This window comes from Myotis brandtii, unplaced genomic scaffold (assembly GCF_000412655.1).
Source record: "Myotis brandtii unplaced genomic scaffold, ASM41265v1 scaffold702, whole genome shotgun sequence".
NCBI classification, from domain to species: domain Eukaryota; kingdom Metazoa; phylum Chordata; class Mammalia; order Chiroptera; family Vespertilionidae; genus Myotis; species Myotis brandtii.
Window position 1 is genome coordinate 1,795,148 of NW_005370755.1, and position 22,284 is coordinate 1,817,431.

The window sequence follows — 22,284 nt, forward strand, 5'->3', positions numbered from 1 at the left end:
TAAAGCTAAAATGAATGCTGCATGAATTCTGTGCAACAATTAATATAATTTCATTCTTAGAGATGAGAAAGTTTTTAGAACAGGGAGACAAGTGACTTGCCTTAAGTTATTAGCATTTTTTTTAGCTGCACATTTGGCCTAAAACTCAAGCATTTCAGATTCTTGACCCAATATTCCTTTCAGCGGGACCCCAGCTCATCTGAGGACATCTGTGAAGCTGGGTTGTTTGTAATGACCATAACACTACCTTTATTTTAAAAACTATTTTTTTATTAAAAATACTATTTGCATTCTGAAACATATTCCTTTCCAAGTTTGAAACCATAGGTCTTAAAAGTAGGTGATGGACTTTTGGTCAGCAACCAGTCTCTTATTTAGTAAAGATAAGCCCCTCATGGAACAGGAGAATAAGTGTGAATCCCACCATACACAGTAGCTAAAAGGAGGAGACACTTGTTAGAGTGGCTGAATACCATTTATAAAACAAAACAAGCCCTAGCTGGTTTAGCTCAGTGAATAGAGCCTCAGCCTACAGACTGAAGGGTCCCGAGTTTGATTCCAGTCAAGGGAACATGTCCAGGTTGTGGGCTTGATCCCCAGTAGGGAGCGTGCAGGAGGCAGCTGATCAATGATTCTCCCTCATCATTGATGTCTCTCTCTCTCTCTCTCTCTCTCTCTCTCTTTCTCCCCCCTTCTTCTCTGAAATCAATAAAAGTATATTTAAAAACACACAAAAAAAAACGAAACAAGAAAACACAAAAAAGCAACCAGGGGGAAAATGCTAAAAGCAAACTTCTTTATGCCAATATAATTACTTTTCCTTTATATCATTGTCAAACCATACCTCAAGCCCATTTGCAAACTTTTATTCTCATTAATGAAGCACCTAATAGGCAATGAAATTTAGTTTCCACATACATGTGTGCTTTATTTTTAATATGAAGATCAGATGCATGAAAGGAAAAGAGTTCGGTTGTAATTAGAACTATATCATGTTTTGAAACTTCAGTTTTTTTCTCACAATTTTTAATTTTCTCAGACTTCCTGAATATCCAGTTTGACCTATTCATGCAGATTTTTATCATAAAATTGTAGATTTTGAAAATGTTTCTTCATAATTCTGTTTCTTTTTTAAGTCAGTGCTTATATTTAAAACCAGAATTTTTAAAATCAACTGTGTCAGTAAATAACACTTACGCCAAAATAATGAATTAAACAACCACAGGTAACTGGTGTATACTCTGATCAAATATGGTGTTACCTGAATGAGAGAAGAAATCTGTTATATTTCCAAGGAGGGAAAAGAAAAACTAATAGAGAAAAAGGTGGCTGAATGATTTTCCACTCAATAGCTATTTGCCTGTTGTTGAGATTATTTTTAGAACCAGTGTTCTATTTTTATTATTCTCCTTTTGCCTATGTTTGGTATTTTTAGAAAGTTTTCTTCATCAGATATGCTACAGAATTTTTTTGTGTATATTTTTACATGCATTTTTCAGAATATGTGTTGCCTAATTAAAATAGAAGTTTTTATGTCATAAACCTTTTACCCATCCAGAATTTATCTATGGCCATATATAAGAATATAATTGAATAACTGTATCTTTAGAAACTCAAAATGCAAAATGATAGAAGGGTATATTTTAAATTTACTACCCAATAAATGGGGGAGATGTTGGAAAATAATAGTTAATATAAATTTAGAGCTAAGTGTCATTTTAAGTATTGATCACTTACTATAAGCATTACTTTGGAAAAAATTTAAGGAACTAGCTGTTTAACTATAGGCCGGTCATTTGGCATTTTCAAATGTCATTTTTTTCAAAGGTAATATGAGGTATTAAACTAGATAAATTACAAAGTCTCTTTCAACCTTACAAATGACATATTTTTCAACATTCTCACTTGAAAAATATTTAAGATAAATAATAGGAATATAGGGATATGCTCTTCTCTGTATGTCCCAAGTCTAATATACTTTTGAAAAGGGTACATTATACTAATCTGGTCAGGCTTCTGTATGTATTTTAAGCCTTTATTGTTGAGAGTATTACATATGTCTCCTTTCCCCCAACATTAACCTCTTCTAGCCAATCCCTCCCCCCCCCCACCCCGCCCTTTTTTAAGCCTTTATTGTTGAGAGTATTACATATTTCTCCTTTCCCCCAACATTAACCTCTTCTAGCCAGTCCCTCCCCCGCCCCCCGCCCCAGGTCTTCACCACCCTATTGTATGTTTCTTTTTGTTTGTTTGTTTTTCTGCTATGTATAATATAGATAATTGAAAGAGTTGCTGAAAGACATGATTAATCAACAAAATGAAACAGAGGTTGTAACAGAAGGAAGTGAATATTACCTGAAAGGTTAGGAAAGAAGGAGTTCAATATTGGGGTATACTGTGAAAGGATATGATAATCTCTGGTTCAAAAGAAATGACTGTTATTAAGAAAGGTAGAGAAGAGCTGTATGCTAAAAATATATATTCCTTCATTAAACTCTATAGAATTATGGAGTGCATTTGTGTGAAGCTAAAAGGTTCACAAATTTAGACACAAAATTAGGCAGTGTATCATACCAGACTGAACTTACAAGTTGGATTGTCTGGGCTCCTTCCCTAAATATGTCCCTTATAGCTGGGGACCATGGAAAATTTATTTAATTTCTCTGTACTTCAAATTCCTCACCTGTAGAATGTGGATGATGGTAATATTTACCTCATACGGTTGCTATGAGGACTAAATGAGATTCAACATTTCCAGGCATAAAGGAGGTGCTCCATCAATATTAACTATTATCACTGTAGATGTGTACTAGAGAGGATCTGACCGAGAAAGTGAATAGATTAAATTCACCTTGTGCAAATGGCAAAGCTAGACTTCAAGTACACATTCAATTGAAAATTTCATTTCTCAAAAGCAGAGCTTTTGATAAATTTTTGTCTTATCTCTCTGATCGTTTTATCCAGTGAAAGATGAAGAAAGTTATTAGGGAAATTGGTACTAGTGACTTGACCTCTGCATTTGCATATGGGAGGCATAAAAAAAAACACACACCACAAAGTATTGAAAAGAATAAGGGTAATTTCTGACAGGATCAGATTTTAAATCAGCAAACACAAGAAGAAAGGCCACATGCTTAAATATTATGGTGATACTGTCAGGATAATGTTAGAGATGCTAAAGTCTAAAATGAACTGTGATATATAAAAATATGTTAAGGTTAACAAAAATTTTAAAGTATGTAAGGGATTTTCCAGGTAAGCAGAATTAGTAAGCAAGATATACAGTATAGGGCCGTGGTCGGCAAACTGCGGCTCACGAGCCACATGTGCCTCTTTGGCCCCTTGAGTGTGGCTCTTCCTAAGCCTTAGGAGTACCCTAATTAAGTTAATAACAATGTACCTACCTATATAGTTTAAGTTTAAAAAATTTGGTTCTCAAAAAAATTTCAATCGTTGTACTGTTGATATTTGTCTCTGTTGACCAATGAGTTTGCCGACCACTGGTGTAGGGCAAAAGTAGGCTTACAGTTGTGAGTATGCAAAACACAGAGTTCATTCTTGTATTATTATTTATTGCCTAGAGGCCTGGTGCACAAATTTGTGCATGAGTGGGGTCTGGCCAGCCCGCCCTGATGGGGGCCCATCGGGCAGGGCTGGCAGCGGGGGAGAGGCTGAGGGTGGTTGGCCGGCTGGCCCCACCCCCAATCAGGGTGTTCTGGTCATTCCACTGTTCTGGTCGCTGGGATTTTATATATATATAAAATAGAATATGTGTGTACACATATATACATACTTTATACATATACGGGGCTGGGCAAAAGTAGATTTACAGTTGTGAGTATGCAAAACTGTTTTAATATATATTATTATTGTATTATTTTCCATATGAACAGTGGTCAACCTACTTTTGCCCAACCCTGTATAGTCTATGGCAAAAGGCTATTAATGAGCAAAGCTTGAACCTGCTAGTGTAGGAGCTGATCAAGCCCAGTTGTTATTTGGTAAGAAAGAGATCAAGCCTTTGATTTCCTCCATTTGAGATTCCAAGTTGCTGAACTTTGTTGGGATGAGCTGAGATAGCCTTGACCTAGGTTTGTACATATGAGGGCACTTGCTCCCTAAGATAAAGTCAGCATGCGGAGTGGGAAGAAATAGGGGTCAGGCTGCTGGGCTGACCCCCATGCCAGGTCAGATGGGTGAATTAAAAAGGTGATTCTGAATCCATAAGGAGTCAACCTGAGGAGAAGGCTATGTAAGGCAATCCAACCAGCCTGAACACTGGCAACCCTGACTGAGGGTAATGACGAGAAAGGGTTGTGATAGTCAGGTTTCAGAAATGATAATGGGAAGAAATAGCATTTAACATTGTCAGGCCTGGTAAGGTTTCAGCAGGCCAGGGGAAAATGCTCTCATACTAGTCATATGGAAGCAACTGCAAGCACGGCTTCTACTACACAGATTTCACACTAACACCAGGCCTCGATTTGTTGGCCTTACCAGCATCATAGCTCCATGTTGAGCTCAGTTACCATCAAGAGGGGGCTATGATTCCTCCGACTTTAAGGGGGCAGGTATGATTTCTAGCTTGAGTGTTGAGAGCATAAAATCAAGTAGACACTTTGAATATAAATAAGCATGGGGAGATTCTATCAGGAGAGGAGAACATAGGGTCAACTTTCTATTACTTGGGTAGAGGTAGCCTGGAGCAATTCTTCTGAAACTATGTTGAAGGACCATTTCCACCCCTAACTCCATTTGGACAGATACCTTTGTAAAATAACAAGGATGACTTACTTAAGATGATATTTTAAACAAGACACATAATATAAAGTACTATTTTTTAATTATTAGATCTGACAAACAAAATTAGAATCCAATAAATGTCACACATATAACATTGGGAAAATAATTACAAATTATATAGCTTGTTCATTGTGTAGGTATTCACAGGTTATTAATATACTTATATACTTAACTAGAGCACTGAACAATATCTTAGCCAGTACTTCTCATCCTTGGCACGAGTGGTACATATTGAAAATTTCAATATATATACAATACTGTGGAGTAATCAAATGAGATTACTTAGGCCACTGTAGGCTCCCTGGCCATCCCAGGACAGATACACCTCTAAGCCTAGGGAAAAAATGAGGCTAAGCTCATGTACTCACCAAATAATATACTGAAAGAAAGCTTCTCCAGCTCCCTTTTCATGTGTATACATACAGGAAAGAGTACTTAGCTGCAATCTGTATTCACAAATGTTCTCACTGACTGTGACCAACTAATTGCAGATAACATCGGAAGCCTCGAAACAAATCTTATTTTATATAAGTGGCTGGAAACTTGGAGTTAATATGGAAAACTCTCTCATAAAGAACCTGCACTATGATAACGCTCGTTTGCCACATATAGCCCAACCAGGAGCCCAGTTTTTAATATTGAAATTCTTTTATTGTATTAAAACACACTATTCTTAATATATTACCCTTCACATTAAAAAGAGTTAACACTAAATTTCATTTATGCAAGATTTTTATTTTACATTTAATTTAATGAGCAGTATCAAATTTTATGGCCACTGTTTTTCAATTTTCAAGACTCAAAGAACATTGGTGATGTGCTGATTTGACATAAAGAGCACATCGCAGCAAATGGTGTGATCAGGGGTGGAACTCTCGAAGGCTATCGTCCCACAGTAAAGGTCCTGTCAGGTCGTAAGAAATCAAGATCTTCCTTTATCCCCTTCCATGACCCGGTCTAGATGATGCCTATCCACATGACAAAAGAAGCCAAGGCTTTAAAATGCTGGGAATGGGGCGTAATAAAGCACATTTATAGATGCCATCCGTGAAGCAGAGTGACGGGTCCGAAATCACACAGCCTAGTGGGAAGCAACAGAGGGGAATGCGTGAGAGTGTGCACTCCATGGCCAAAAGGTCTGGATCTATTCTGGCCTCACCACTGACTATCTGCTATTCATTAAATGGAGAAGTTATCTGTAATGATGCCATTTTTCTTCATATTATCATTCTGAGAATTAAGTAAATTACACACTTAGAGCCTGTATAATCGTAAGTGCTTGATAAGTGTTAGGTCATTTGAACAACTCCAAACCAATGCAGGTCTAAAGAAAATGTGCAGGAAAATCTTTTATTTAAATATCATGTTTATTAATATTTTTGAGGAAATGTGGTTGACCAAGGGCTATTCTGTGATTGCTGCCTGCTGTTATTTTTTTAAATTTTTTTTTGAGTAAGAAAAAAATATTTCTCCATTAACATCAAGCCACATTATGCAAACTGGGTTTCAAATTACTCAGCCAGAGTGCCTGCTATTATTAATTACAAAAAGCTCCTCAGCCCAGCAGTGTGAGGTCTTCCACAGGTTTCAGCGTTAGCCTTTCTGGAGGAGCAGGGCTGGTGTTTACTGGGCATTTGTCATGTGCCATGAGAAGAACTTCCCATTATCCCAGGAATGTGTGTAGATAACTGGAGTTTTCATTTGGCAAATTGGGGATCCTCGGTTTCTTTACTTAGAAACTGGGCATAATACCTATCTTGTAGGGTTACTGTGACCATTAAGTAGAAAAATGCATGCTACCTGCTTAAAAGAGAAGATTTCAAACACACGTAAGCTTATCTCATGCAGATTTTTATTCAGTTCTAGGGTTACACAAACGCTCTTTTCTGCTACTCTCGTTGCTGAAAACTGTGTCCTTTTAAAGAGTGTGGTAAGAATCATATTGTGTGTGAAAATCAAAGAGGCACTGGTCTAAAAATATGTAACCTGGATTCTATTCCTGGCCTAGCTACAGAGTCCTGTTAACTTATTAATATGTGATTGCCTCAATTTCTTATACATATACATTGAGAATTAACTCCTTCTCCCCCACTGACAGGAATTTTGGAGTGATGGATTGAGCATCCGTAAACCACAAGTTCTCTTGAGGAAAGCAATATGCATATACAGGGCTTATACTATTAAGTCACATGTGCTTCTGTTAAAAAAGTGCTTTGGTGGAAAAGAGGGGTTTTATCTATATGCTTATAAACAGGAAACTGTGTTTATTTGATTGGACTTCATTTCTTTGATAAAAGTTTGAGTTTTTATATAAAAAGTTTCTGATATTTGACTTCACAAAATTAAAAATGGTTGCATCAGCAAAAAGAAACTTAGCAAATATCCCCTTTATGACAGTGACCTTATGCCAGGGTACACATGCTTTCAAGTAACATATGTAAGAGCACAAATTCAGTTGATCGTTGCACTCAATTTATTCATTGCAGGTAAATAATCTTAATTCTCAATTTTGGATTGAAAAAATGGAGTATATACTTTTTAAAGTTACTTCTCCACCAGATCCCTTTGCTTTCTTTTTATTATCCCAGATTTCTCTACAAATAGTTTATAATCAGGGCATGATAGTCACCTAAGGAGACAAACTAAGCATACATGTAATATGCATATGCATGTTAGGACTTTACCTCAAGAAATTGGGATGCAGTGTGGGCTGCCCTGGGATCTATAAATTTAAACTGAGTCTGAAATGTGTCCTCAATTCTACTGCAATGAGGGCTTTAGAGACCTTTTTATCTGAGAGGGTTTAGCTTTGCCCCACCCTGGCAGCCTTATCTGTAGAGAACATTCTGTTGATTTCTCAGAAATTTTTTTTTTAAATATTGATTTCAGAGAGGAAGGGAAAGGGAGAGAGGGAGGTAGAAATATCAATGATGAGAGAGAATCATTGTTTAGCTGCCTCCTGCACGCTCCCTACTGAGGATCGAGCCCACAACCCAGGCATGTGCTGTTGACCAGAATCGAACCTGGGACCCTTCAGTCCACAGGCCGACACTCTATCCATTGAGCCAAACCAGCTAGGGCATTTCCCAAAAATTTTATTTTCCAATCTTCTATGTGTTTTTTCTAGAGCCAGAAGTAAGGGTTTGGAAGAGGATGGATAGAACATCTTGATTTATGGAGCCCAGCACTAAGTCCACCTGCATGTCAGCTAGATCTGCTTTATGTGCTCTCTTGTCTTACCTTCATTTCTCACAGAATTTTCCCAGATGAGTGAACCATCCACACTGAGGAAGCACCAGCACTTAGGGTTCCCTGTTAGAACCTGAGAGCATTCCATCATAGCTCAGTGGAATGTAAAAAGCATGTTTATTGTATGTAGTTCTTGGACTTTGATATTTTCTGATTTGCTATGATTATACTACTCCTTACAAGTAGTGTAGTATCCACTTCAGAGGGCTGTTGTGTGGCATATAGACATGAATGAGCAAAGCACTTTAGAATCTGGAAAGTGACATAGAAATGTTGAATCTAACTTAAAAATCACCTTCCCAAATGTAGTGATTCATAGGATGCTAACCTGGAAGACATTTTATTATGTGCATTTACTTAAACTCCACCTTTCAGAAAAAGTTGAGGTAGTTTTCTTAGAGAACATGGTTCACCTTCATTAGAAATTATTCAAAGTAATCAAAAAAAGAAAAAGTTTACAAATAATTACCAAAGCACTACATTGTAATTTTAACAAAGGCGAGCTATGCAGTAATTGAAAAAGTAAAAAGAATCATTCCTACTCGGCCTTGCACCCATGTTCCAGAGGCAAAAACAATTAATATGTTGATGTTCATTATTCTGGCATTTTATTTATACACTAGAGGCCTGGTGCATGAAATTCATGCCAATGATCAGGGCCAATCGGGGCCTTCCAGCTGCTGGCCAGGGCCTTCCTTCCAACTGCCGGCAGGGGCCTCCCTTCATTCTGTGCTGCCCCCTGGTGGTCAGCACACGTTGTAATGAGCAATCGAACACCCAATCTCCCGGTCGAATTCCTGAGGGGGCACTTTGGATATTAGCCTTTTATATATACAGATAGCATCAATATCTCTCCCCCTGCCCCAACCAGAAGTTTATTTTTCTTTGTGCAAAAATGATTCCTTTTTATATACGAAAAATGTTCTCAACAAGTGTTTTAAGGCAAGTCTAAATCAGATGCCTGGAGATCAAGTATACAATGTGCTGGAGAGAATTTTTTGACTCTGAGGATATCAAGAGGGAAAAGCTGTCCCTACTCAATTTTTCTAAGTGTCAGGGACATGTACACCTGTTTTCATGTCTTTGAATCTTTGTGTCTCCTCCGGGGATAGAGGTTTCACTCAGGGGATTTCTGGTTGGGGGAAGAGGGTCCACCACAGCCTCACTCTAAGTGATTATTATCACACCGTAAGTTTCCACTGTGGCTGCTGGGTGCAGGCTGTGAGCACATTTGAAGTCAGCAGGGGACCGTTAGAAACCTCCCCTTTGCTGAGAGGAGCTGTAGAAACCTCTGCTTCTCTGAAGCCTACTTGCAACCTGCGGTTGGTCGCTTCTCTTTTTTCATGCCAAGCTGTTTTAAACTGTCTTCTATCCCACAGAGCAAAAACATACCCAACAAAAAAACAGCACAAACAATCCCCATGAGTGTTTTTGAATTTTCCTCTGCTAATCTCATTGCTAATGGTATGAGGTCTTGCCAGGAGCCATTTGCGGTTTGCACACACTAAATAACATAACATTCACACACTTAAAAACAATTAATATCAAGCATCAAATCAAAGTCTAGTTGATGCAGGACCTAGACTCATTGGCTTTCCTACCTGTCGTATGGAAAAAGTATTTCATCATCTTTATAGGTTGCTGATTGCTATAAAAGGAGGCATATTTAGTAACCTGTAGAATTTACAGGGTGCTGTACTTAATAATGACATAATTGCATAAATTGCACACTGTGAAGTTTGCATATTAGATTATCAGCAAAAGATTACCCCTTTTAAAATAAAAAGCGCTCTCAAGTAGGTAGTGGAAAGTGATGCAAGTCTACATCCCCTTATCTGTGTTTGTCCTTAGCTGGCAGTGAACTTAGCAGCACTTAAATTCCTGTTTGGTATGAATTGAAATGATGTCTTTGGTTGAGAGCATTGCTTTTTCTACCAAATGGAACTTAGGTAGAATTATCATTTGTCGTAGGAATTTCAGGAAAAAATCAAAAGTCACATAAATCAAAAGGCTGCTTCAACCATTATCCTCAAACCACCCAGGAGTTTTAATCTGCAATTAAGAAAAGTAAACTCTCATTGAATGCAGAACACAGTACATAAATCTGCATTCTAACAGTTCTCATTCCTCTTCTCAAGTAGTTGAAAAACAAATGGTGGAGACAAATTAAATTCACTATTAACTGATTACTGAAACAATAGTATGTCATGGTGATGAGGTATGTCTGAAGGCTATTTGTTTATATATTTCTTGTCCTATTAATCTATATATATAAAAGCCTAAGCAACCATTAAGACCAGTCAACCACTTGACTGGTCAACTGGTCACTATGATGCACACTGACCACCAGATGCTCAATGCAGGAACTGCCCCCTGGTGGTCAGTGCACTCCCACAGCCAACCTCCCCCAGCCAGCCAACCTCCGGCAGTCCCTCTGGCTGGGCTGGGCAATACGGCCCCAATTGGCCTCAATTGCCGTCCAGGCCGAGGGATACCACCTGTGCACGAATTCGTGCACTGGGCCTCTAGTAAATTGTAATATTTGTGCAAGGGGCTCACAGCCCTGGCTGCCTTGTGGCCCCACAGCCCTGCCCACTTGTCCTTTGGGAAGGTTGTTCTGAAGGTCATTCTGCCCTCAGGTTTAATTAGCATATTAGCTCTTTATTATATAGGATAAAACACAGACCATGAAAAACTATTGAGATAAGAAAGTAATAGTATAATTTTATCACTTTCATTGACTCAATAAAACCAGATCATTAGTTAAATAAAAAACAACAACACAACATTCGTTTGAAAGAAAATTATATAAAAACATAATTTTTCAATTTATTGGTCATTGATGCTGCCATTTAATTTTGTCTTTGGCATTTGTACTTAAAAGCATTGACTTCATTACTTGCTGCACTAAGTTGACTATGGGGGTTTCAAATTTCATTATCAATCATTTTAATGTGATTTGGGACCAAGTATTTAGCTTTCTGAGCTTTGTTGTCTTCCCTGTGAAATGGACACAATTATTTCTACCTCATTGCTTGCTTTGAGAATAAGGAAGGCTTCTGGCGGGAGAGGAAAGCTCCTTCCCAAGGGAAAGCAGTCTCTGTCTCCACACTGGTCTCTATCTGCAAGGAGGAAGGACAGTGCTCTGACTGGTCTGGACTTTTCTTTAAATTCATTCTTGATACTCTTGGTTCTTATGCTTTAAGTGCTCTTTCTTTCTCTTCTCTTCTCAGACTGCTGTAACTCTTATGCCCTGGCCCTTTGGGTTCCTGGGAGCTCAGACCTCCAGTGAGTTGCAAAAATGGGAGACAAGTCTTCATGGGTCTGCGGTGCCACATTTCTGTGCTCAGGGGTGCGTAGAGGCAGGCAGCAGTGCGTGGGGATAGAGAGGTCTCCACACGAGTTGGCTGCTCCTCACCATTTCTCAATTTATTCCATACACACTGTACTTAGGAGGAATTCCTTCAGGAAGTGTTCAGTTAGCTGTTGGAGCTTCTTAATTTTCTGTGTGTTGAGAAATGATCTTGTTTGTTGTGTTTCCATGGATATCTCATTGGGAAATGTTCGTTGGAAAGGCTGGGGAAACTGAATCACATATGGTTAATTAACTGCCAGAATGACCACAAAGTCTCTTGAATTGAATTACAAATATTTTCTATACAAGTATCACATGCTTACTGTAGAAAATTTAGAAGACAAAGAGACGATTAAAAGTCATGAATACATTCTCACCATTTTATATGGCTGTTGTTAAAATATTTTTATATTAACTTTTAGAATATGTGGTTTATAGGCCAATAGATGATATACCTATATTAATATTATCTGTTACTATCACATGTAATATAATAGTATCTATTATATATTCATTATGTCATGGAATAAAAAATATAAAAACTGTTTTATAACTTGCTTTTTAATTTAACATTATATAGAAACCTTTCTATGTCAATAAATGCATTTTTACAACAACATTTCTAGTTATTGTAAGATATTCCAATTTCCCATTGTTTTTGTTTTTCCTTACCATATCATATATTTTTCACTGAATTTATTATTGATGCTACCATTTGATTCAGCAATTATAATTAAAGTTTTAAAGTATAGAGTTATTCTTCTTAAATCTAAAGTCTATCCAATAAATAGCATCTCATTTTCAGTATCACTATTAATACTTTGCCCAGTGGCTTTTTTCATAGTGGTATAAATATTTGCCTGTCCAATTTAAGAAAAGTGTAGGGTTCAGTCATTTTGTCAGCATGGATCTGCATGTTTCTCTCTCTCTCTACATTTGCAGCTAATCCACTCTGACCTATGGAATCCTGACCTGAGCGTCTCAAGTCATGTTTGTTTTGTGTTCAACTGGAAGAAACATCAAAATGATAGATTACATATGAATCCTTAAATATACAACAGAATGAAGAGAAAACATGAAGTTTATTAAAATTATTTTTTTCACAGATAATTGTTAACATATTTATAATTAGATAGGAAGGTTTTTGCTGGTTCATGCTGTTTTGAATATTAATATATATTTCTGTCTCAAATCTCTTGCATTATAGTTTTTTACTTAGTCTTTAAGATGAAATTAAGTAGATTTCTCACACAATGAGTGATATTAAAACAGTGCTTCTTGTAGCAATTTGAGATACCCAAAGAAAGGGCTCTATGTCCATGGAATGTCTGATCTTGATTTATTCTCATTCTGTTCAGTTCACTTCGCTCATGGCTCAGGGAACCACAGAGAATGAATTTCCTGAAATGGTAACTTTGGCTTTCAAGAAATCACTTTGCGTCAAATCATTCATTATTCTGAGACAACTTCTGGTCTTATTCTGCTATTCGCTAGTCCTATTGAGTGATCCAACTCCCAGTTTATATCACTAGGGACAATTCTGAGTAACTAACCACAAAATCGGTAGAGTAAGTGGGTCTTTTGTTTTTGGAATAAGCAAATGCTTTCAGAACCTACATTCAGATTAGAGGGAGGAATGTTAACTTGAGGAAAATATAGCTAGTGTCATTTTGTGGGTCAATTAGGTTTCTTTTTCACATGGGGAAGATAGCACCATTCTATGCTCTTTTTTTTTTTTTAATGAAGGAGTGTAAGAGGAAAGAGGGTTTCATTTGGACATGTTCAATAATAGAGGTGAGGACCAGATGACCCTCCCAGCTCTGTGTTTATGTATCTAAGTGTGAAAATAGATCAATAAATGCACAAATGCCTTTTGTTTCTTTAATCCGATTTTACTAATGAAGAGACCTTTAAACAAGTTGTAATTCCTCTCACATGCTAATGAGTATACTGTAATATTCTCTTTTTTAATAGGGGGTGGGGGGAAATAGTGCCTCACTTAAACCTGTGCTATGAGAGGCTCTGAAATGAGCCAAACAGCTGTGGAGATATTTCTGCACCTCTGTAATGAAGAAGTAATCTAGTTTGATGGATGTCTTTATTTCTGTCTTAATCACAACATGCAAGATTAGCAATACATGTGTTTCATCAGTTAATTACTCAGAAAACATGCACAATACAGGGTTTTACTTCAATTAATTACTTTGAATTTCAATGATTTAGGAGAGACCACACCAAAAATATCTGTTAGAGTTCTTAGGCAAATCTAATGAATGTTAAAGGAACTTTATGTAACAGCCTCCTTGGGGTCTAGATTTTCAGCTATCATAGTGAAAAATCTGAAAATATAAACATATAAAACAATAAATCAGGTAATTGGATGACCTAATATCCTGTCTTTAGCTATAGTCATTACCTGAGGGTTCACAGAGCAGTGAAAAACTATTATATTAACTGTGCCGTGGTTATAGGAAAAAGAGAAAATGTATGTGTTCTTACTCATACATTGATCCACCACTTATGACCCTAAACATAAATTTTATTAGTGACTATTCTGTTGTACCGGTCTTGGAAAAGTTTATAGATTTAAGACAAGGTTATTTTCTCATTTTTATTGTATGTGCTAAAATGTCATGTTCAAAACAAAGCCTGATTACTTGGAACCATGGAAATAAACAATTAGAGTTCTTTTATAGTTAGAAACTAGGAATAATTCTTTGCCTGACTTTGGGATATAAGAAAATCTTCAAAATTGAGAAATAATAGTAATAATAATAATAACAATAATAATAGAATGTGAGCTATAAAGAAATAGGCTAAAAGTAGAATAAAGGGCAGTTTAAGCCTCAGACTCATTTAAGAGTGCCAAAGGCTGGTAGCTAGTAAGTGTACCCTGGAGAGAAGATAGAGCTCTAACATGGATCCTGGAGTTCACAAGAAAGGTACCTTATAGAAACATGAAACCAAAAGTAACATAATCAGGTGAAAAGTAAAAATTCATTAGAATTAATGGTTGCGGGGCAAAGTAAAAATGTGATGGGAAAGGCAATTGAAAGGGTTTGTCAAATGAGGCGAAATCTGTTAAATTAAAAAATATTGTGTCTGGGACACTATTAATGCACTATAACAATTAAAATTGAGAATCGTGCAAATATGTTACTAAAAATTTCCATGGGCAGCATTATAGAGTTCTCTATGAAAGAAGGAAGAGCACATTTTAAATCTATTTTTATTTAAAAGCATATTTCAATTTTTAGAAGTATCTGATTGACTGAACTGTGAGGAACTCACTAAGAGTGCTACATAGAAGTTGGTATCAACTTACCCCTCTTTAAGCTCTGGGTATTTCAAAGATGCAATATATATATATTAAAGGGTAATATGCTAATTAGACTAGACGTCTTCCGGACATCATTCTGGATGTCCTTCCTGACCAAGCCGAGGCTGGAGGGAAGCCAGACCTGGTCCCGGATGCCTGCTGGCGGCTGGAGAAGGGAGGGAAGCCCGAGTCCTGGGTGTCAGAGGGAAGCTGGTGCCGGCACCTGGGGGAAGGAAGGCCTACTCATGCCCGAATTTTCATGCATCGGGCCTCTAAAAAAAATTATATATATATCCTCAGCACCAAATCTCAATGGACTTAGCTTAATTTCTGCACTTTGATAGAAAATGTATCTTAATTCCATTTATAGCCTACCTTAAGGGAAAAAGTATTTATACAACAGAGTAATTGTCACAGGAATTTGAAATGTGGAAAACATTGTCAAAAAATTGCTTTCCTAGTTCCACTTTGACTTCTTTGCTAAATGAGCATTTAAAAGCTATTTAGAAAGAAGGGAAAGGAAAGCAAGCAAAACAAAACAAAAATCTAGAAGCCCCAACAGCCTTCAAAAACTCTACTGAAAAAAATTCTATTAACAGTAAACAGGGAAAACACCAATTTGTTTCACAGGTTAAGTTTACAATATAACACAGTTCAAGAGCCAGTTCTAAAAAAAACTGAGCAGATGAAAATACTTTATGAATTGCTGGTGTTTTCTGGAGAAAGAATAGTACCGTTGAAAGAACAGTTGCTTTCTGACTTTTGTTGAAAAATCTAAATTCCAACATAGTTGTTGGATGAAACTATACAATCCAAATCTCCTCTTATTGACAATGGAATTTGGCTTTGGGTAAATGACTACATTACTCATCTGTTAGTTATTCTTTGAACAAAAGCAGTTTTGTTGCTCAACCTAGAAGCTGAACAGATAAACGTCTAACACCCTTTGCACTGAGACTTGGGGTGGTGCCAAAGCCATCTCCAAAGTTCGAGAGTTAGTGTCACAATATAAAACGATCTGCATGTAAGATTTATTCCATTCCATGTCCATGAGCTGAAAATATACAAATAATTACTTCTCCTGAGATAACTTAATTTTAAACTTTCCTACCGTTACCAAACTGGAAAGTTCAATTTTTCTAAAAGCAAGATGTCGTGTGCCCTACTGACACAAGACGAAATTAGAAATAACTCACATTATAAAAATAGCAACCATTCCTGAATATTGTGGAATGAGACACAGTGCAGTGGATCACTTCTATCCCCAAATTATAATGAACTATCTAGATAGCAAAAACGAAAGTTTGTTTTAGTGTACAGGTACACTGGTTAATAAATGAAAGACACAGTTGTAAACACCAAGTCCCCATAAAGGGACAAAGACAAGGTGAATTTCCCATACTGTGTAGTTTGAAACCAGGCACATGTTGAAGACTTATTTTTGTATCAGAGCAATGATAGAGACTGCGGTCCTTGGTTTTTGATTTTAAAATAAGTATATATAAAAAGTGGAATAAAAGAAAAAGATTATTGTTTAGTTGTTGGTTCCATTTTATATGACTTACTGTTAATATCTAACTTGAAAAAATACTGAGTGTATAAAATAAATGTTTTAAACTAAAACTACCTCTCTTTTGGGAGAGCATTGTTTAACTCATTACCTTTCTTTTAGACATTTCTAAAAGAAATGTCTAGTTGTTTTTGTAAATCTCCTGCTCATATATACTGCATAGAATTTGAAGATATGCTTCAAGACACCAAAAAAGAGTTATAATTAGAGAAATTTTTGTTAGTTGAAAATCAATAAGCATTTAAAAGTGAAATACCTATCAATCTATATCTATATCTATATCTATATCTATATCTATCTATATCTATATCTATATCTATATCTATATCTATATCTATATCTATCTATACATGTATATATATACATATATACATAATATGTTTATATATAAGCCCCCATTTGCCCAAGGAAGATTAGAAATAATATGAATTTTTACCTTCAATCTGTTTTCACCTTATTTTTGTCTAAAGAAGATTTATTGAATAATAGTGGATATTACTTAAATATTTTTTGAATTTGTAAAATTATTTGATATATAAGACTGATGAATCTCAGAGGGAAAGGGGGAAAAGGGCGGGAAGTGATTAACCAAAGATCTTATATGCATACTAGATGCCCGGTGCACAGATTCGTGCACCAGTGGGGTCCCTGGGCCTGACCTGTGGGGATCGGGCTGAAACCAGCAGTCTGACATCTTCCAAAGGATCCTGGATTATGAGAGGACGCAGGCCAAGCCGAGGGACCCCATTGGTGCACGAATTCATGCACCAGGCCTCTAGTATTTAAAATAATGCTCAGTGTTCAAAAATGATTTCATTTATTTTCAGATATGACAGATTAATTTTGGAAAATATCATACCTTTATTTTAAAACCATCATGCCAGTGTAGTTTAGTCTACCTAGCACTTATTTTTAGATTTAAATAACAGCAGCTATTGAATGTCCAACTTTTGGATATCTCCAGAATAGAAAGAAAAGAAACTTAGTTAAAACTAAATAATGTAAAATTGACACAGTAAGTTGTCTACTTTATTTTTTCAATACCTCTCTGCAACTAGTAATGATAATTTCCCAGGATAACTTAGGTCCAGGGTAGCAAGTTCAAATTCCTAGAAACCAGGCATGTAAATTCCTTCTAGAGTTGCTGGGTTGGTAGTAGATTTGAAATGAGATGTTGGCATACTCTCAGTCTTCATTTAAAAAAACAAACAAAAATTGTGTCATCAAACAAAACAATTTACCTCCCTAATATTTTAGGCTGAGTGACTGAATTAAAATGAATACAGAACATTTTTTCTAGTGGCCTCTGAGAAGGCAGCACCAGAATGACCTGATTAGTTAGTTATTGCAAATTCAAGTTCACACTAGGAAATTCTAATTATGTGGACCCAGAGATTCATATTTTTATGCACAGACAAGTGTATATTTCTAAGAATTTATTGATACAACTACATAAATGACCAAAAAGCGTATGCACATTTTGAAAATAATCAAGTCATCAGAAATGATAGTGACTGACTGAAGAAGTAGTGTTTGTTGAAATGAGAGCTCCCAGATGGGAGACAGTCCTGATGCTTTGATATTGGCTTACTACACACATTCCTACCTATGACATTGGTTGTATGTGAACTTTTGCTTTTGTAAAATGTAGGTGCGGTATGCAACAGAGACCAAGGGGAGGAAGTAATTTGAGGAAGATTAACCCAATTGAATTCTCAATGGTTAGTGCTGAAATTTGTTTTTGTTCTTCCTTTCAGTGTATTCCCACTCATTTAAATAAAGCTTCCTAGAAGAGATAATGGTTATAAATATTTATACTTAACCAAGAAGCAGAAGTTGACTTAACTAAGGGAACATAGACCTCACTGTGCCATGATTTCAGGACTGCCTGAAGTTGTCTAAACTATACTTGTTTTCTTCATCTGCTACTGTTCATGAGAATTATATAAGGTAAAGAAAAGGTTCTATGAAGTGATGCATCGGATTCATCTTTCTCACTTTTTTTCCATCCTGATCTGTTTGCCTCGCTGCAGTATTGTCTTTGTTTGTCACCCTCAGACCGCCATCCGTGACTAGCCCCTGATATTTCATGTGAGTGTTATGTCAACACCTGTAGTGTTGTCACAGGCTGGTTTCTGAGTGGGTCCCTGCACACCTAAGTAAGACCGGCTGCGTATGAAGGCCTGGCAGCAGATGGAACCCAGAGAAATGAATCAATCTCAAAATTATGAGGCTTTTGGCAAGAATCTTTTACCAAAAGTCTACACAACCTAGGAGTCAATGAGAAAAAAGGTAGTTAAGGGCATGGGGATTTAGAAGAAAGTCTTAAATGTTGGAAAGTGTTGGGGGAATAAGTCTGCATTTCAGTCCTAGAGCAATCACGATCCTAAATAAGAACCATGGCAGAAGCACTACCAGCAAAGAAAAACCAAGAATACCCTCCTGGGAGTGGGAACAATGATGTCTAGTCTTGAGTTCTAAGGTTCTTAGCGTCTTAAGCCAAGAAACTACTATTTAGGAGCTGGGTTTAAGAACAGATTGAGATTTGATTCTGAGCTGATGATTTGGATTCTTAAAATCTTCCTGTCTAGCATAAAAGATCTGTTCCAAAATCAGATACCGAGGCTCTTTCTGCCATACCAGAAATGCAGATAGAAATGTTTAATTGGTTTTGACATATTCACTTGTCCCTGTTATTTCATTACTATAAAGAGTATTAATAATTAGAGTCAGATTATTGAGATATAAAACAAAGCAAGTCAGAAACACATCTAGTAAATATATACACTAATTTGTCTTGAATTTTCAGAAAGCCTTGAATTGATTGATGTTTTCTGATTATTATTTATACATCTTTCTGAGTTGATTATAGATTCATTATAGATTTTTAACAATTATAAGATTTTCATATTGGAAAGTTACATTATAAATAAATTACTGTGTAATACATACTATATCCTGATTTTTATATCAGAAAATTACATTATAAGTAAATTACTGTGTAATACATACTATTATCTTACTGATAATTTTTCCTTCACTTTCATTCACTAAACATGGCATTAAAGAAATTTCTTGAGATATTATTTTATCATGCTTTGTTCTTTCCTGGGCCAATAGTGCCCTAATTACAAAATTTTGTATTAAAAGTTTACACAGAATAGATTTCTGTATGACTTGAAAACTTAACCATTAATTCAAAGCTCTTAATATTTTACCAGTCATAATTGTATTTATAAATTTATGTTCTGTTTTTGCCTTATAACCTTTAAATTTACCATAGAGCTCTCTTTTCATATATGAAATCATCATTCCACCTCCACTTTACAGAATTGATATAAAAGGAACAAATGTTATTTATATTAACCAAAACACAAAAAACAACAACTATTATTTAAAAATTTAGCAGATGAAGGTACAAATTTGGAGACAAATTGCTATATCACAGCACAGTGGCCTTAGCTATCTCAGGGTTTTGTCTGTTTTTAAACAGAATTGATTGTTTTTTAATAGCAGAATCATTGAGCTTTCTGACCTCCATGGACTTGGGACATTGATATTACAGTTTCACTTTACTTACGGAATCACACTGAAGAATGAATGGGCATTAACCTGAGCTAGAGACTACGGTCTGCCATCAAGGTGCCTGGGAAGCTGTGGGTTGGGGAACGAGAGGAGAATGGGCCCAGGCAGGAGAGGTTTCTGAGACAATTTCTGCCCCTGAGAATATAAATCCCGGCAATCCACAGTAACAGGAGATGCTTATGTATTCATTTTTACCAACCAGAAAAGAAATAAAAAGTAAAAATAAAAAAGTCATGTTCAGAGATTGGGAAGAGTAGTTGAAAGAGCTGGAAAGAGGAGGAGAAAATGTTATGTGAGAATATTTATAACAAGTGAAGTCAACGCTGGCTACTGAAAACGTGATTCAAGAAACAGCAGCATGGACACGAACGGGGACTCCTTAGAAATGCAGACTCTTAAAGCAGGGTTTGCACATCAACATTATCTCCGGGTGGGTGGTGTGCACCTTTATGTTTGAGATTAAAGTTAGGGGAGCCTTGCTTTTCACTTTAAAATGAAAAAAAATATACATTCAAACATTATCAAAATTGCTTACAAGTGTTTTCGTTAAAGTTTGAATTGTACATTTTAAAACTATGGAGAAGTGTTAGAGATCTTACCAAAATTTGTTTCTGACTTCTTGTTCTCTCTCAATTTTCTTCTCATGAAGTATTGAATGATCAAGGTATTTATGAAGTACACTTGGTCAAAAGATCCCATTAAGTCTTCTAATATAGTATTAAAATATTTTTAATGGATTAAAATGAAGTATGAGCTTGCTTTTCAAACTATAATTGCGTTTCTTCCCAGTTTTTGTTGTTGTTGCTGCTGTTGGATGGAGAATTTTTCTTTATGTGAATATAAAGCATCAAGATTGCTTTACAACTGCCACCTCGCCTCCACAGTTTACTACATTATGGTGCCACGCCTCTTATTTTGTTTTGTTTTATTTTAAGTTGCTCATTACCAAGCCTAACCTAATTACTTATTAGTCTGGACTTAAAATGCCTTTTAATGATGCTCAAAAAATTCAAATCCACCACCAAAGTAAAGTTTTGACATAGAAACTGATGTTAAAAAAATATGCTACCAGCATACAAAGCAGTTTCCAAAGACAGTTTCTAGAAAATATTTTTAGCAAGGGCAGTATCAAGTGGGGTAAATGTCAATTTCCCCAGGTGTCTGCTTTCAACTTTACATTCTGACATGTATACAATTCTGATACATTTGCTAAAATACTCATTTCATTGTCTTGAAAATATGTCAAATAGCTAAAGAAAGAAAAATGGTAAAATTCAAATTGTGCCTTTTTTCCTTATTTATGGATGAAAACTTAAGTCACAGGTAGAAATAGGGTAAAGCAGTTAAAATAAAAATGATAGAAGGTTCTAGGTCAAGTTGGCTATTGGAAATAAAGGCACGATCATGTTTCATCAAATATTAGGATTCTGTGCCAAGGGTTTTCATTATACACAGGGTACGAAGTACTTTATAAATCATCATATCTGCTGACATTCAATTATTTTCAGTCTTATTAATATGAACTGCAGAGTGTTTTTAGGTGTCTACTGGCAGTAAAACCAGCCTTTTCATTAAAAAAGCTTGGCACTCAGACATGGCCCCAAAGTTCACAAAATACCTTTAAGCATCCAAGGATTAAATGCTAATCATTTTTAGATGTTTCAAACTACAGACTAAATACCTAAGAACTTTAAAGAGAAACACCTGTCCATTAGCCTAGGGCCTGATTAAAATAGAAAGGCAGAATGGGTGCAAATCAGGAAGTGATTTTCCCAAGAAAATGTAGTCCGTCCACGTCTATTTCTATATGCTCTCTATGTATTTTATACAATACTACATTCTTATGAATGGATGTGGTGCATTTATAAAGTTATCGCAAAGTCCCCAGAAGAGGAAACACCTATTGTTTATGTAATTCCAGATGAATGGTCCCTGTGCCGAACAGGGAGTGTTGAATGATAAGACTCACCATTTTATACCATGCCCACACTACCAGGTAATGTGGACTCATCTTTTCTCTCCATTTTATACGTTCTCTTCCAAATGAAGAATCCTTATGCTTACCTTTTAGATAAAAGGTTTAAAACATTGGCTATTTTTAAGTCACTTATAAAACTATAGATTTCTTGACACAGGTGTTCTCATTTAATGTTCTGTGGGATACCCAGCGAGGGTATTATTATTTGGTTGTTGTTGTTATCATTATTCTCTAGTAATTCGAATATGGAATAATATGAGAACCACTCTTAGGCCATGGCTGTTGGGAGTTGAGAGCCTCTATAATTTTGCAAGTAGAAGAGTGGAGAGGTATTCTTTGAAGATGTTCTTAAAGCTACAAGAAATTTTATGAATATTTATATGAACTGCACATTCTTTTGTGATTTATTTGCCTATGTATTTTGT